At 40.1% G+C, this 19,627-nt stretch overlaps 1 protein-coding gene and 1 long non-coding RNA gene across 2 annotated transcripts in view; one reads left to right on the top strand and one right to left on the bottom strand.

Annotated features, from left to right (window-relative positions):
• LOC117327811 lies at nt 1-4,422 on the bottom strand. Its single transcript, XR_004532733.1, has 3 exons — nt 4,409-4,422; nt 1,238-1,295; nt 1-82 (listed from the first exon to the last, which is right to left on the bottom strand). It is a non-coding gene; the product is annotated as an uncharacterized LOC117327811 (long non-coding RNA).
• LOC117328412 (E3 ubiquitin-protein ligase rnf213-alpha-like) overlaps nt 1-19,627 on the top strand; it is a 311,982-nt gene that overhangs the window by 282,988 nt on the left and 9,367 nt on the right. The gene's annotated exons all lie outside the window — the stretch shown is intronic.

Below are 19,627 nucleotides of genomic sequence, written 5' to 3'. Positions count from 1 at the left end.
GATACTTCATGTAGAGTCGCAGCAGCAACCTGTTCCTGGGGTGTGTCTATCTCAAACAGGAGGCACAGAAGGGGGTCTGATCCTGTGAACATCACATCAAGTATAAACAGGGGGTGTATAAATACAGGGGTCTGATCCTGTCAACATCACATCAAGTATAAACATGGGGTGTATAAATACAGGGGTCTGATCCTGTCAACATCACATCAAGTATAAACAGGGGGTGTATAAATACAGGGGTCTGATCCTGTCAACATCACATCAGGTATAAATAGGGGGTGTATAAATACAGGAGTCTGATCCTGTCAACATCACATCAAGTATAAACATGGGGTGTATAAATACAGGGGTCTGATCCTGTCAACATCACATCAAGTATAAACAGGGAGTGTATAAATACAGGAGTCTGATCCTGTCAACATCACATCAAGTATAAACAGGGAGTGTATAAATACAGGGGTCTGATCCTGTCAACATCACATCAAGTATAAACAGGGAGTGTATAAAATACAGGAGTCTGATCCTGTCAACATCACATCAAGTATAAACAGGGGGTGTATAAATACAGGGGTCTGATCCTGTCAACATCACATCCAGTATAATCAGTGGGTGTATAAATACAGGAGTCTAATCCTGTCAACATACCACTAAGTATTAAAATTTGGCCGTCTGATTTTGTCAAAATTGTAAATGCATTCAACTGTAACATGATGCAGTGGTAGATCAAAATGAAGACTTATATACTCATCAATTATGTACTGGAAAAAATATGATTCTGTGAAAAGATATGTCTCACTGTCCAGCACAGACTAAAGTTACTAAAATGATGAAGTCTCAAAATATATGCATTGTATATACAACAAAAAAAAAATAATTAAAAAAAAATTTAAAAAATAGAAGAACAAGCCCTTGATAAACATGCTTGATAATGCTGAATTTTTAATGGGTGTATATATTTACTGAAAGCGTAAGGGATTTCTAAATTTGCAATGAATATGAATACAATGTTGAAGTCTTCTCATCAATATCCACTCAAAAACTCTCTACGAGTAGCTATAGGATTGGTTATACTTCCGAGACACTATAGACATAACTTCTTATGTTGATGTGGATTCTTACAGAAAAGTAACACCTCAGGCTTCCAGTCCTTTATTACAACACTAAAACAATGGACACTGTTAATTTAAACTTGGGATTATGTAACCATAAGATATATTTCTGATAAGATATCACTTACCCAGTCTTTTGTCCTGTGTCAGTTGTGTGTTGCATGATTTCATTGTTTTTTCCAGATCCTGTCAAATTAAAAAAAATAATTACTGATATGTTAAAAGTGATGCCTATTTTTTGTTACATTGTAACAACTGAAATGCACAGCATGCAAAAAGATGCATGTAAAATAAGAAGCCCCAGAGAGATGTTGGTATCAACCATCGACTGTCTACTTTCCCCTTCTTTCCCCTCTACCTTTCTAATCAATTTTATAACATGGGGCACCCATACAATTATGAAGTCTAAACAAGATATAAAAGAACTTTCTGACATGTATCAATAACAATTTTCAACTGTCATAATCCAAGATGTCACCTATCAACAATTCTGATTTTCACACAGGACTAAAAATAGAATATCTTATTCAGCAATTTTGTACCTGTAACAATGATGATATCATCTACCTAAATCCATACCTGTAACAATGGTGACATCATTTACCTAAACCCCTACCTGTAACAATTGTGACATCATCTACCTAAACCCCTACCTGTAACAATGGTGACATTGTCTACCTAAACTCCTACCTGTAACAATGGTGACATTGTCTACCTAAACCCATACCTGTAACAATGGTGACATGTAAACTTATTTCGAAATTGAGACTTTCATTGCATAAGCTTTATATAGAAGAAGGCCGGTATCGTAATATTCCAAGGTCAAATAGGTTATGTCGTTATTGCAACCAGAACCAAGTAGAGGACGAATTCCATTTCATCCTTATTTGTCCACTATATGTTGATATTCGGAAAAGATTCATTAAAAAATATTATTGGAATCACCCGTCTTCTTTTAAACTTGTCCAATTGCTTTCTGTTCACAATAAAAAAGAGTTATGTAATCTTGGAAAATATTTACAGTCAAGCTGGTTACTACGGTCGGGATTCCAACCTTTAGTATAGATCAATATCGTTTGTACGTGTTTATCTCCAGCTATATCTATTTTTTGTTCATACCCTAACTATTCATCTAAATTATGTACACTTTGTATTTAGTGTTGTATTAACGATGTTAGTTACTTATCTCTATTTATATCTATTTTATATATATTGTTTGTTCATCATGTAATTATTCTCACGAAGTATATATTTGCATTTGAAAAATCCTATATACTTATATTAGTTATACCTATTGTTTGGTAACTACTATCTATCTACTCTTACAAACTGTATTATTTACTTTTTATTAATGACTTAAGGTACTTGTCTCCAGTTATGTTTATTGTTTTGTCCACCCCCCTGAATACTCTGATTGTGTTTTTGTTGTTAAAATCAATGTTTTCGGATGCTTTTCACCAGTTACGCCTACTGTTTTGTTCATCCTCTATAACAATTAGTTACGTATTGTATATATCTGTATGTTGATGCTTCTATGTTATACTTATGAGCCGTAAGGCTTCAAGTTGAATCAACTAAACTAAACCTAAACCCATACCTGTAACAATGGTGACATTGTCTACCTAAACCCATACCTGTAACAATGGTGACATTGTCTACCTAAACCCATACCTGTAACAATGGTGACATTGTCTACCTAAACCCCTTCCTGTAACAATGGTGACATTGTCTACCTAAACCCATACCTGTAACAATGGTGACATTGTCTACCTAAACCCATACCTGTAACAATGGTGACATTGTCTACCTAAACCCATACCTGTAACAATGGTGACATTGTCTACCTAAACCCCTATCTGTAACAATTGTGACATTGTCTACCTAAACTTCTACCTGTAACAATGGTAACATTATCTACCTTAACCCATACCTGTAACAATGGTGACATTGTCTACTTAAACCCCTACCTGTAACAATGGTGACATCATCTACCTTAACCTCTATTTGTAACAATGGTGACATTGTCTACCTAAACCCCTACCTGTAACAATGGTGACATTGTCTACCTAAACCCATACCTGTAACAATGGTGACATTGTCTACCTAAACACATACCTGTAACAATGGTGGCATTGTCTACCTTAACCCCTACATGTAACAATGGTGACATTGTCTACCTAAACCCCTACCTGTAACAATGGTGACATTGTCTACCTAAACCCCTACCTGTAACAATGGTGACATTGTCTACCTAAACTTCTACCTGTAACAATGGTGACATTGTCTACCTAAACCCATACCTGTAACAATGGTGACATTGTCTACCTAAACCCCTACCTGTAACAATGGTGACATCATCTACCTAAATCCCTACCTGTAACAATGGTGACATTGTCTACCTAAACCCCTACCTGTAACAATGGTGACATTGTCTACCTAAACCCATACCTGTAACAATGGTGACATCATCTACCTAAACCCCTACCAGTAACAAGGGTGACATTGTCTACCTAAACTCCTACCTGTAACAATGGTGACATCATCTACCTAAACCCCTATTTGTAACAATGGTGACATTGTCTACCTTAACCCCTACCTGTAACAATGGTGACATTGTCTACCTAAACCCATACCTGTAACAATGGCGATATTGTCTACCAAACCCATACCTGTAACAATGGTGACATTATACCTAAACCCATACCTGTAACAATGGTGACATTGTCTACCTAAACCCCTACCTGTAACAATGGTGACATTGTCTACCTAAACCCATACCTGTAACAATGGTGACATTGTCTACCTAAACCCATACCTGTAACAATGGTGACATTATACCTAAACCCATACCTGTAACAATGGTGACATTGTCTACCAAACCCATACCTGTAACAATGGTGACATTGTCTACCTAAACCCATACCTGTAACAATGGTGACATTGTCTACCAAACCCATACCTGTAACAATGGTGACATTGTCTACCTAAACCCATACCTGTAACAATGGTGACATTGTCTACCTAAACCTCTATTTGTAACAATGGTGACATTGTCTACCTAACCCATACCTGTAACAATGGGTACATTGTCTACCCTTAAACCCCTACTCGTAAACAATGGTGACCATCTGTCTAACTAAACTTACCCCTACCTGTAACAATGGTGACATTGTCTACCTAAACCCCTACCTGTAACAATGGTGACATTGTCTACCTAAACCTCTACCTGTAACAATGGTGACATTGTCTACCTAACCCATACCTGTAACAATGGTGACATTGTCTACCTAAACCCCTACCTGTAACAATGGTGACATTGTCTACCTAAATCCCTATCTGTAACAATGGTGACATTGTCTACCTAAACTCCATACCTGTAACAATGGTGACATTGTCTACCTAAACCCATACCTGTAACAATGGTGACATTGTCTACCTAAACCCCTACCTGTAACAATGGTGACATTGTCTACCTAAACCCCCTACCTGTAACAATGGTGACATTCATCTACCTAAACCCTACCTTGTAACAATGGTGACATTGTCTACCCTAAACCCTACCTGTAACAATGGTGACATTGTCTACCTAAAACCCCTACCTGTAACAATGGGACATTGTCTACCTAAACCCATACCTGTAACAATGGTGACATTGTCTACCTAAACCCTACCTGTAACAATGGTGACATTGTCTACCTAAACCCCTACCTGTAACAATGGTGACATTGTCTACCTAAACCCATACCTGTAACAATGGTGACATTGTCTACCTAAACCCATACCTGTAACAATGGTGACATTGTCTACCTAAACTCCTACCTGTAACAATGGTGACATTGTCTACCTAACCCCTACCTGTAACAATGGTGACATTGTCTACCTAAACCCCTACCTGTAACAATGGTGACATTGTCTACCTAAACCCCTACCTGTAACAATGGTGACATTGTCTACCTAAACCCATACCTGTAACAATGGCGACATTGTCTACCAAACCCATACCTGTAACAATGGTGACATTATACCTAAACCCATACCTGTAACAATGGTGACATTGTCTACCTAAACCCATACCTGTAACAATGGTGACATTGTCTACCTAAACCCCTACCTGTAACAATGGTGACATTGTCTACCTAAACCCATACCTGTAACAATGGTGACATTGTCTACCTAAACTTCTACCTGTAACAATGGTGACATTGTCTACCTAAACCCCTACCTGTAACAATTGTGACATTGTCTACCTAAACTCCTACCTGTAACAATGGTGACATTGTCTACCTTAACGCATACCTGTAACAATGGTGACATTGTCTACCAAACCATACCTGTAACAATGGTGACATTGTCTACCTAACCCCTACCTGTAACAATGGTGACATTGTCTACCTAAACCCCTACCTGTAACAATGGTGACATTGTCTACCTAAACCCCTACCTGTAACAATGGTGACATTGTCTACCTAAACCCCTACCTGTAACAATGGTGACATTGTCTACCTAACCCCTACCTGTAACAATGGTGACATTGTCTACCTAAACCCCTACCTGTAACAATGGTGACATTGTCTACCTAAACCCCTACCTGTAACAATGGTGACATTGTCTACCTAAACCCTACCTGTAACAATGGTGACATTGTCTACCTAAACCCCTACCTGTAACAATGGTGACATTGTCTACCTAAACTCTACCTGTAACAATGGTGACATTGTCTACCTAAACCTTCTACCTTGTAACAATGGTGACATTGTCTACCTAAACTCCTCTACCTGTAACAATGGTGGACATTGTCTACCTAAACCCCTACCTGTAACAATGGTGACATTGTCTACCTAAACCCCTACCTGTAACAATGGTGAACATTGATCTACCTAAACCCCTACACTGTAACAATGGTGACAATCGTCTACCTAAACCCATACCTGTAACAATGGTGACATTTTCTACCTAAACCCATACCTGTAACAATGGTGACATTGTCTACCTAAACTTTTACCTGTAACAATGGTGACATTGTCTACCTAAACCCCTACCTGTAACAATGGTGACATTGTCTACCTAAACCCCTACCTGTAACAATGGTGACATTGTCTACCTAAACCCATACCTGTAACCAATGTGACATTGTCTACCTAAACCCCTACCTGTAACAATGGTGACATTGTCTACCTAAACCCCTACCTGTAACAATGGTGACATTGTCTACCTAAACCCCTACCTGTAACAATGGTGACATTGTCTACCTAAACCCCTACCTGTAACAATGGTGACATTGTCTACCTAAACCCCTACCTGTAACAATGGTGACATTGTCTACCTAAACCCATACCTGTAACAATGGTGACATTGTCTACCTAAACCCATACCTGTAACAATGGTGACATTGTCTACCTAAACCCCTACCTGTAACAATGGTGACATTGTCTACCTAACCCCTACCTGTAACAATGGTGACATTGTCTACCTAAACCCCTACCTGTAACAATGGTGACATTGTCTACCTAAACCCCTACCTGTAACAATGGTGACATTGTCTACCTAAACTCCTACCTGTAACAATGGTGACATTGTCTACCTAAACCCATACCTGTAACAATGGTGACATTGTCTACCTAAACCCCTACCTGTAACAATGGTAACATTGTCTACCTAACCTCTACCTTGTAACAATGGTGACATTGTCTACCTAAACCCCTACCTGTAACAATGGTGACATTGTCTACCTAAACCCCATACCTGTAACAATGGTGACATTGTCTACCTAAACCCATACCTGTAACAATGGTGACATTGTCTACCTAAACCCCTACCTGTAACAATGGTGACATTGTCTACCTAAACCCTACCTGTAACAATGGTGACATTGTCTACCTAAACTTCTACCTGTAACAATGGTGACATTGTCTACCTAAACCCCCTACCTGTAACAATGGTGACATTGTCTACCTAAACCCCTACCTGTAACAATGGTGACATCATCTACCTAACCCCTACCTGTAACAATGGTGACATTGTCTACCTAACCCCTACCTGTAACAATGGTGACATTGTCTACCTAAACCCATACCTGTAACAATGGTGACATTGATCTACCTAAACCCCTACCTGTAACAATGGTGACATTGTCTACCTAAACCCTACCTGTAACAATGGTGACATTGTCTACCTAAACCCATACCTGTAACAATGGTGACATTGTCTACCTTAACCCCTACCTGTAACAATGGTGACATTGTCTACCTAAACCCCTACCTGTAACAATGGTGACATTGTCTACCTAAACCTCCTACCTGTAACAATGGTGACATTGTCTACCTAAACCCCTACCTGTAACAATGGTGACATTGTCTACCTAAACCCCTACCTGTAACAATGGTGACATTGTCTACCTAAACCCCTACCTGTAACAATGGTGACATTGTCTACCTAAACCCATACCTGTAACAATGGTGACATTGTCTACCTAAACCCCTACCTGTAACAATGGTGACATTGTCTACCTAACCCCTACCTGTAACAATGGTGACATTGTCTACCTAAACCCCTACCTGTAACAATGGTGACATTGTCTACCTAAACCCATACCTGTAACAATGGTGACATTGTCTACCTAAACCCCTACCTGTAACAATGGTGACATTGTCTACCTAAACCCTACCTGTAACAATGGTGACATTGTCTACCTAAACCCATACCTGTAACAATGGTGACATTGTCTACCTAAACCCCTACCTGTAACAATGGTGACATTGATCTACCTAAACCCCCTACCTTGTAACAATGGTGACATTGTCTACCTAAACTCTTACCTGTAACAATGGTGACATTGTCTACCTAAACCCATACCTGTAACAATGGTGACATCATCTACCTAAACTCCTACCTGTAACAATGGTGACATTGTCTACCTTAACGCATACCTGTAACAATGGTGACATTGTCTACCAAACCCATACCTGTAACAATGGTGACATTGTCTACCTAAACTCATACCTGTAACAATGGTGACATTGTCTACCTAAACCCTCTATTTGTAACAATGGTGACATTGTCTACCTAAACCCATACCTGTAACAATGGTGACATTGTCTACCTTGGTGACATTGTCTACCTAAACCCCTGTCTACGTCAACCAATACCTGTAACAATGGTGACATTGTCTACCTTAACCCCTACATGTAACAATGGTGACATTGTCTACCTAAACTTCTACCTGTAACAATGGTAACATTGTCTACCTAAACCCCTATCTGTAACAATGGTGACATTGTCTACCTAAACCCCTACCTGTAACAATGGTGACATTGTCTACCTAAACCCATACCTGTAACAATGGTGACATTGTCTACCTAAACCCATACCTGTAACAATGGTGACATTGTCTACCTAAACCCCTACCTGTAACAATGGTGACATTGTCTACCTAACCCCCTACCTGTAACAAGGGTGACATTGTCTACCTAAACTCTTACCTGTAACAATGGTGACATTGTCTACCTAAACCCTACCTGTAACAATGGTGACCTGTCTACCTAAACCCCTACCTGTAACAATGGTGACATTGTCTACCTAAACCCCTACCTGTAACAATGGTGACATTGTCTACCTAAACCCCTACCTGTAACAATGGTGACATTGTCTACCTAAACCCCTACCTGTAACAATGGTGACATTGTCTACCTAAACCATACCTGTAACAATGGTGACATTGTCTACCTAAACCCCTACCTGTAACAATGGCGACATTGTCTACCAAACCCATACCTGTAACAATGGTGACATTGTCTACCTAAACCCTCTACCTGTAACAATGGTGACCATTGTCTACCCTAACCCATATCTGTAACAATGGTGACATTGTCTACCTAAACTTCTACCTGTAACAATGGTGACATTGTCTACCTAAACCCATACCTGTAACAATGGTGACATTGTCTACCTAAACCCCTACCTGTAACAATGGTGACATTGTCTACCTAAACCCCTACCTGTAACAATGGTGACATTGTCTACCTAAACCCCTACCTGTAACAATGGTGACATTGTCTACCTAAACCCATACCTGTAACAATGGTGACATTGTCTACCTAAACCCCTACCTGTAACAATGGTGACATTGTCTACCTAAACCCCTACCTGTAACAATGGTGACATTGTCTACCTAAACCCATACCTGTAACAATGGTGACATTGTCTACCTAACCATGGTGACATTGTCTACCTAAACCCCTACCTGTAACAATGGTGACATTGTCTACCTAAACCCATACCTGTAACAATGGTGACATTGTCTACCTAAACCCATACCTGTAACAATGGTGACATTGTCTACCTAAACCCCTACCTGTAACAATGGTGACATTGTCTACCTAAACCCATACCTGTAACAATGGTGACATTGTCTACCTAAACCATACCTGTAACAATGGTGACATTGTCTACCTAAACCCATACCTGTAACAATGGTGACATTGTCTACCTAAACCCATACCTGTAACAATGGTGACATTGTCTACCTAACCCTACCTGTAACAATGGTGACATTGTCTACCTAACCCCATACCTGTAACAATGGTGACATTGTCTACCTAAACCCATACCTGTAACAATGGTGACATTGTCTACCTAAACTTCTACCTGTAACAATGGTGACATTGTCTACCTAAACCCATACCTGTAACAATGGTGACATTGTCTACCTAAACCCCTACCTGTAACAATGGTGACATTGTCTACCTAAACCCCTACCTGTAACAATGGTGACATTGTCTACCTAAACCCATACCTATATAACAATGGTGACATTGTCTACCTAAACCCCTACCTGTAACAATGGTGACATTGTCTACCCAACACCCATACCTGTAACAATGGTGACATTGTCTACCTAACCCCATACCTGTAACAATGGTGACATTGTCTACCTAAACCCTATACCTGTAACAATGGTGACATTGTCTACCTAAACCCCTACTGTAACAATGGTGACATTGTCTACCTAAACCCATACCTGTAACAATGGTGACATTGTCTACCTAAACCCATACCTGTAACAATGGTGACATTGTCTACCTAAACCCCTACCTGTAACAATGGTGACATTGTCTACCTAAACCCCTACCTGTAACAATGGTGACATTGTCTACCTTAACCCCCTACCTGTAACAATGGTGACATTGTCTACCTAAACCCCTACCTGTAACAATGGTGACATCATCTACCTAAACCCCTACTTGTAACAATGGTGACATTGTCTACCTAAACCCATACCTGTAACAATGGTGACATTGTCTACCTAAACCCATACCTGTAACAATGGTGACATTGTCTACCTAACCCCTACCTGTAACAATGGTGACATTGTCTACCTTAACCCCTACCTGTAACAATGGTGACATTGTCTACCTAAACTTCTACCTGTAACAATGGTGACATTGTCTACCTAAACCCCTACCTGTAACAATGGTGACATTGTCTACCTAAACCTCTACCTGTAACAATGGTGACATTGTCTACCTAAACCCCATACCTGTAACAATGGTGACATTGTCTACCTTAACCCCTACCTGTAACAATGGTGACATCTGTCTACCTAAACCCTACCTGTAACAATGGTGACATTGTCTACCTAAACCCATACCTGTAACAATGGTGACATTGTCTACCTAAACTTCTACCTGTAACAATGGTGACATGTCTACCTAAACCCCTACCTTGTAACAATGGTGACATTGTCTACCTAAACTCATACCTGTAACAATGGTGACATCATCTACCTAAACCTCTATTTGTAACCCCTACCTGTAACAATGGTGACATTGTCTACCTAACCCCTACCTGTAACAATGGTGACATTGTCTACCTAAACCCCTACCTGTAACAATGGTGACATTGTCTACCTAAACCCCTACCTGTAACAATGGTGACATTGTCTACCTAAACCCCTACCTGTAACAATGGTGACATTGTCTACCTAAACTCCTACCTGTAACAATGGTGACATTGTCTACCTAAACCCATACCTGTAACAATGGTGACATTGTCTACCTAAACTCCTACCTGTAACAATGGTGACATTGTCTACCTAAACCCCTACCTGTAACAATGGTGACATTGTCTACCTAAACCCCTACCTGTAACAATGGTGACATTGTCTACCTAAACCCCTACCTGTAACAATGGTGACATTGTCTACCTAAACCCTACCTGTAACAATGGTAACATTGTCTACCTAAACCCCTACCTGTAACAATGGTGACATTGTCTACCTAAACCCCTACCTGTAACAATGGTGACATTGTCTACCTAAACCCATACCTGTAACAATGGTGACATTGTCTACCTAACACCCCATACCTGTAACAATGGTGACATTGTCTACCAAACCCCTACCTGTAACAATGGTGACATTATACCTAAACCCATACCTGTAACAATGGTGACATTGTCTACCTAAACCCTCTACCTGTAACAATGTGACATTGTCTACCTAAACTCCTACCTGTAACAATGGTGACATTGTCTACCTAAACCCCTACCTGTAACAATGGTGACATTGTCTACCTAAACCCCTACCTGTAACAATGGTGACATTGTCTACCTAAACCCCTACCTGTAACAATGGTGACATTGTCTACCTTAACCCCTACCTGTAACACTGGTGACATTGTCTACCTAAACCCCTACCTGTAACAATGGTGACATTGTCTACCTAAACCCCTACCTGTAACAATGGTGACATTGTCTACCTAAACCCCTACCTGTAACAATGGTGACTATGTCTACCCCAAACCCACAATGGTGACATTGCTACCTAACCCCTACCTGTAACAATGGTGACATTGTCTACCAAACCATACCTGTAACAATGGTGACATTGTCTACCTAAACTCCCTACCTGTAACAATGGTGACATCATCTACCTAAACCTCTACCTGTAACAATGGTGACATTGTCTACCTAAACCCATACCTGTAACAATGGTGACATTGTCTACCTAAACCCCTACCTGTAACAATGGTGACATTGTCTACCTAAACCCCTACCTGTAACAATGGTGACATTGTCTACCTAAACCCCTACCTGTAACAATGGTGACATTGTCTACCTAACCCCTACCTGTAACAATGGTGACATTGTCTACCTAAACCCATACCTGTAACAATGGTGACATTGTCTACCTAAACCCCTACCTGTAACAATGGTGACATTATCTACCTAAACCCCTACCTGTAACAATGGTGACATTGTCTACCTAACCCCTACCTGTAACAATGGTGACATTGTCTACCTAAACCCATACCTGTAACAATGGTGACATTGTCTACCTAAACCCCTACCTGTAACAATGGTGACATTGTCTACCTAAACCCCTACCTGTAACAATGGTGACATTGTCTACCTAAACCCCTACCTGTAACAATGGTGACATTGTCTACCTAAACCCCTACCTGTAACAATGGTGACATTGTCTACCTAAACTCCTACCTGTAACAATGGTGACATTGTCTACCTAAACCCTACCTGTAACAATGGTGACATTGTCTACCTAAACCCCTACCTGTAACAATGGTGACATTGTCTACCTAACCCCTACCTGTAACAATGGTGACATTGTCTACCTAAACCCCTACCTGTAACAATGGTGACATTGTCTACCTAAACCCATACCTGTAACAATGGTGACATTGTCTACCTAAACCCATACCTGTAACAATGGTGACATTGTCTACCTAAACCCCTACCTGTAACAATGGTGACATTGTCTACCTAAACCCCTACCTGTAACAATGGTGACATTGTCTACCTAAACCCCTACCTGTAACAATGGTGACATTGTCTACCTAAACCTCCTACCTGTAACAATGGTGACATTGTCTACCTAAACCCATACCTGTAACAATGGTGACATTGTCTACCTAAACCCCTACCTGTAACAATGGTGACATTGTCTACCTAAACCCCTACCTGTAACAATGGTGACATTGTCTACCTAAACCCCTACCTGTAACAATGGTGACATTGTCTACCTAAACCCTACCTGTAACAATGGTGACATTGTCTACCTAAACCCATACCTGTAACAAGGGTGACATTGTCTACCTAAACTCCTACCTGTAACAATGGTGACATCATCTACCTAAACCCCTATTTGTAACAATGGTGACATTGTCTACCTAACCCCTACCTGTAACAATGGTGACATTGTCTACCTAAACCCATACCTGTAACAATGGTGACATTGTCTACCTAAACCCCTACCTGTAACAATGGTGACATTGTCTACCTAAACCCATACCTGTAACAATGGTGACATTGTCTACCTAAACCCCTACCTGTAACAATGGTGACATTGTCTACCTAAACCCATACCTGTAACAATGGTGACATTGTCTACCTAAACCCCTACCTGTAACAATGGTGACATTGTCTACCTAAACCCCTACCTGTAACAATGGTGACATTGTCTACCTAAACCCCTACCTGTAACAATGGTGACATTGTCTACCTAAACCCATACCTGTAACAATGGTGACATTGTCTACCTAAACCCATACCTGTAACAATGGTGACATTGTCTACCTAAACCCCTACCTGTAACAATGGTGACATTGTCTACCTAAACCCCTACCTGTAACAATGGTGACATTGTCTACCTAAACTCCTACCTGTAACAATGGTGACATTGTCTACCTAAACCCCTACCTGTAACAATGGTGACATTGTCTACCTAAACTCCTACCTGTAACAATGGTGACATTGTCTACCTAAACCCATACCTGTAACAATGGTGACATTGTCTACCTAAACCCCTACCTGTAACAATGGTGACATTGTCTACCTTAACGCATACCTGTAACAATGGTGACATTGTCTACCAAACCATACCTGTAACAATGGTGACATTGTCTACCTAAACTCATACCTGTAACAATGGTGACATCATCTACCTAAACCTCTATTTGTAACAATGGTGACATTGTCTACCTAAACCCATACCTGTAACAATGGTGACATTGTCTACCTAACCCCTACCTGTAACAATGGTGACATTGTCTACCTAAACCCCTACCTGTAACAATGGTGACATTGTCTACCAAACCCTACCTGTAACAATGGTGACATTGTCTACCTAAACTCCTACCTGTAACAATGGTGACATTGTCTACCTAAACCCCTACCTGTAACAATGGTGACATTGTCTACCTAAACCCCTACCTGTAACAATGGTGACATTGTCTACCTAAACCCCTACCTGTAACAATGGTGACATTGTCTACCTAAACCCCTACCTGTAACAATGGTGACATTGTCTACCTAAACCCCTACCTGTAACAATGGTGACATTGTCTACCTAAACTCCTACCTGTAACAATGGTGACATTGTCTACCTAAACCCCTACCTGTAACAATGGTGACATTGTCTACCTAAACCCCTACCTGTAACAATGGTGACATTGTCTACCTAAACCCCTACCTGTAACAATGGTGACATTGTCTACCTAAACCCCTACCTGTAACAATGGTGACATTGTCTACCTAAACCCATACCTGTAACAATGGTGACATTGTCTACCTAAACCCCTACCTGTAACAATGGTGACATTGTCTACCTAAACCCCTACCTGTAACAATGGTGACATTGTCTACCTAAACCCATACCTGTAACAATGGTGACATTGTCTACCTAAACCCATACCTGTAACAATGGTGACATTGTCTACCTAAACCCCTACCTGTAACAATGGTGACATTGTCTACCTAAACCCCTACCTGTAACAATGGTGACATTGTCTACCTAAACCCCTACCTGTAACAATGGTGACATTGTCTACCTAAACCCCTACCTGTAACAATGGTGACATTGTCTACCTAAACCCCTACCTGTAACAATGGTGACATTGTCTACCTAAACCCCTACCTGTAACAATGGTGACATTGTCTACCTAAACCCATACCTGTAACAATGGTGACATTGTCTACCTAAACCCCTACCTGTAACAATGGTGACATTGTCTACCTAAACCTCTACCTGTAACAATGGTGACATTGTCTACCTAAACCCCTACCTGTAACAATGGTGACATTGTCTACCTAAACCCATACCTGTAACAATGGTGACATTGTCTACCTAAACCCCTACCTGTAACAATGGTGACATTGTCTACCTTAACCCCTACCTGTAACAATGGTGACATTGTCTACCTAAACCCATACCTGTAACAATGGTGACATTGTCTACCTAAACCCCTACCTGTAACAATGGTGACATTGTCTACCTAAACCCCTACCTGTAACAATGGTGACATTGTCTACCTAAACCCCTACCTGTAACAATGGTGACATTGTCTACCTAAACCCCTACCTGTAACAATGGTGACATTGTCTACCTAAACCCATACCTGTAACAATGGTGACATTGTCTACCTAAACCCTACCTGTAACAATGGTGACATTGTCTACCTAAACCCCTACCTGTAACAATGGTGACATTGTCTACCTAAACCCCTACCTGTAACAATGGTGACATTGTCTACCTAAACCCCTACCTGTAACAATGGTGACATTGTCTACCTAAACCCCTACCTGTAACAATGGTGACATTGTCTACCTAAACCCCTACCTGTAACAATGGTGACATTGTCTACCTAAACCCCTACCTGTAACAATGGTGACATTGTCTACCTAAACCCATACCTGTAACAATGGTGACATTGTCTACCTAAACCCCTACCTGTAACAATGGTGACATTGTCTACCTAAACCCATACCTGTAACAATGGTGACATTGTCTACCTAAACCCATACCTGTAACAATGGTGACATTGTCTACCTAAACCCCTACCTGTAGCAATGGTGACATTGTCTACCTAAACCCCTACCTGTAACAATGGTGACATTGTCTACCTAAACTTCTTTCTGTAACAATGGTGACATCATCTACCTAAACCCCTACCTGTAACAATGGTGACATTGTCTACCTAAACCTCTACCTGTAACAATGGTGACATTGTCTACCTAAACCCCTACCTGTAACAATGGTGACATTGTCTACCTAAACCCATACCTGTAACACTGGTGACATTGTCTACCTTAACACCTACCTGTAACAATGGTGGCATTGTCTACCTAAACTCCTACCTGTAACAATGATGACATTATATACCTAAACCCCTACCTGTAACAATGGTGACATTATCTACCTAAACCCCTACCTGTAACAATGGTGACATTGTCTACGTAAACCCATACCTGTAACAATGGTGACATTGTCTACCTAAACTCCTACCTGTAACAATGGTGACATCATCTACCTAAACCCCTACCTGTAACAATGGTGACATTGTCTACCTAAACCCCTACCTGTAACAATGGTAACATTGTCTACCTAAACCCCTACCTGTAACAATGGTGACATTGTCTACCTAAACCCCTATCTGTAACAATTGTGACATCATCTACCTAAACTCCTACCTGTAACAATGGTGACATTGTCTACCTTAACGCATACCTGTAACAATGGTGACATTGTCTACCTAAACCCATACCTGTAACAATGGTGACATCATCTACCTAAACCCCTACCTGTAACAATGGTGACATTATCTACCTAAACCCCTACCTGTAACAATGGTGACATTGTCTACCTAAACTCCTACCTGTAACAATGGTGACATTGTCTACCTAAACCCATACCTGTAACAATGGTGACATTGTCTACCTTAACCCCTACCTGTAACAATGGTAACATTGTCTACCTAAACCCCTACCTGTAACAATGGTGACATTGTCTACCTTAACCCCTACCTGTAACAATGGTGGCATTGTCTACCTTAACCCCTACCTGTAACAATGGTGACATTGTCTACCTAAACTCCTACCTGTAACAATGGTGACATTGTCTACCTTAACACCTACCTGTAACTAGAACACTGACACGTCAGAAAGGGCCCCGCTATGTGTCTGACCCTTCAGGGTAAATGTAATAATTATTGTCAGTGTTTTTGCTGCCTATATAACTGGGTGCGCCAAACGACCCCATTCTCAATGCCTTTTAGCCTGATTTTTTCCCCAAAATCAACTCGAAAATTCCCAATAATTTCAACCAATCAGAAACCTCCATTTGTTACCATGGCAACAGACGGTTTCATAAGTGGTACCATTGTGTTTGGCTTCCCTAAAAACCACTATGTACCAATTTTCACCGAAATCGAACAATATAGAAATTTCAACCAATCAGAAACCTCCATTTGTTACCATGGCAACAGACGGTTTTGTAAGTGGTACCAATTTTCACCGAAATCCTTCAACTCTTGTCAATAATTTGGCGCAAAAGAAAAAAACGGACAGACGGACGGACAGACAGACAGACAACCTGATTACTATAGGGCACCACATCTTCGATACGGGGCCTTAATAAACCAGGTTATTTATTAAACAAAATTACAGTTAACCTGGTTATTGCTACAAATTAAAATCAATCAGGTTATAAGATTAACCAGGTTATAAGTACAAACTTCAATGGGAAATTTATATAATTAACCAGGTTATTAGTACAAACTACAATAAGTTATATAATATTATATTCAACTTAGGTTATTAGTATAGGAGCAGTTGATGGTGATATCACGTCGGAAAACTAAGTAAGCACAAACATTTCATGTTATTAGATGATTTGTGCTGAATAAAGCCTTTTGAATAATGATAGGATTATACATTCCTTTTCTAAAAAAAAAAGTAAATGACAATTTTAGACCTTTTAAATCCTTCAAACGAATTTAAATTGTTGAAGCAATCAAAGTTTCCAATTGAGAACAAGATCATTCATTGATAAGAAAATGTCAAAATTGTTTTGACTGCTAAAATCCAAAAGGGTCGATTACCTGGCATTTTGAAGCCGACCCAGGATGACCTTGACCGTTGACCTTTGAACTTGTGACCTTGAACTATGAGTTTGATCATTCTGTCAGTTAACTCTTGGTTTATTTCTTGACAACTTTGCATAATCGAATAGTGAACAGTTAAAAACAACAAAGATCCAGTATTTTCATGTTAATGTTAAAATCCAATATGGCCGCCTAACAGCCATTTTGAATCCGATTTGCATGAAATACTACACATCTGATCTAGGATGCATGAGGAATCATCAGTTCCAATTTGATATAAATCCTTTATCTCCTTCAATCATTTTTGTGCAGAAGAAAAAAAACGGACAGACGGACGGACAGACAGACGGACAACCTGATTACTATAGGGCACCCGCATCTCTCGATGCGGGGCCCTAACAATGGTGACATCATCTACCTAAACCCCTACCTGTAACAATGGTGACATCATCTACATAAACACCTACCTGTAACAATGGTGACATTATCTACCTAAACCCCTACCTGTAACAATGGTGACATTGTCTACCTAAACACCTAACTGTAACAATGGTGACATCATCTACCTAAACTCTTACCTGTAACAATGGTGACATCATCTACCTAAACTCTTACCTGTAACAATGGTGATAGACAGTGTTTACAAAACAATTTCTCCCACTGATTTCTTGCGTCCTTTGTGATCAATGTAAGTATGTCTGCATTCAGTGCTCCTGAAATATAGACACAATTAACACACAGATTACTTCAGTCTATGTATTAGGAACGTTTTGTTTTTGTTTCCCATATTGGGCCCTACCCTCTGTCTCAGCAGGGCCAGGGGATCATTGATACAAGTTCCCTTTATTCAATATTACTCCAGACCAAATTTGGTTAAAACTTTTGTGTGTCTGTGTGGTAGAAGAAATTTTGAGATTTACTTTTATTTCCCTCGTTGGGCCCCAACACTAGATTTGTCACCAGGAGGATGAAATCCTCATTACATCATTGATATGGTCAAGTTAGACATATCATAAATCATATGTTTAATACAAATGACAAACCTGCACTTTTGTAGGTCTCAATTAGACTGAAAAGGACCTTGTGCATCAGTAGAAGAACATCATCCACACTTCGCCCCGTCAATCGTTGTAGGCTGGCTATGTCCAGCTTGATGTGGTTTAATAGAAACTCGACCAACATATGATCCCCAATGTTTGGTTGTATCATGCTGCAGATCACCTATCAACATAGTCATGCAATGAGAGAGTTGTTACATTAACTTGATAAAAAAGGTACATATTGGTCAATTCATTAATAATTAGTGATGTTAAAACACTCTGGATACAGGAATTGCAATATTTACCTATCAGAATATAAACTTGCAAGAATTGTTTTTTAAGATTTCATCCCTTTACCAAGCTTATGTGTAATTAAAATTAAACAACGGAATCAATCTTTTCAGACAACATATTAAGTCTCTGAGTACCTGAGGATTTTCATTGGTCCCCAAAAGCATTGAGACGTGAGTTAGAAGTCTCAGTATGGCACATGACACTGGATTCATCGCTCTTTCACCCACAACAATATCCGTTCTTTGATCAGCTCGACCCAGAATGTGGCCAGGTTTGGTCCTGTCAATCCTTG

Source organism: Pecten maximus, chromosome 5 (genome assembly GCF_902652985.1).
Source record: "Pecten maximus chromosome 5, xPecMax1.1, whole genome shotgun sequence".
NCBI classification, from domain to species: domain Eukaryota; kingdom Metazoa; phylum Mollusca; class Bivalvia; order Pectinida; family Pectinidae; genus Pecten; species Pecten maximus.
This window is presented reverse-complemented; position numbering and strand designations above follow the sequence as displayed.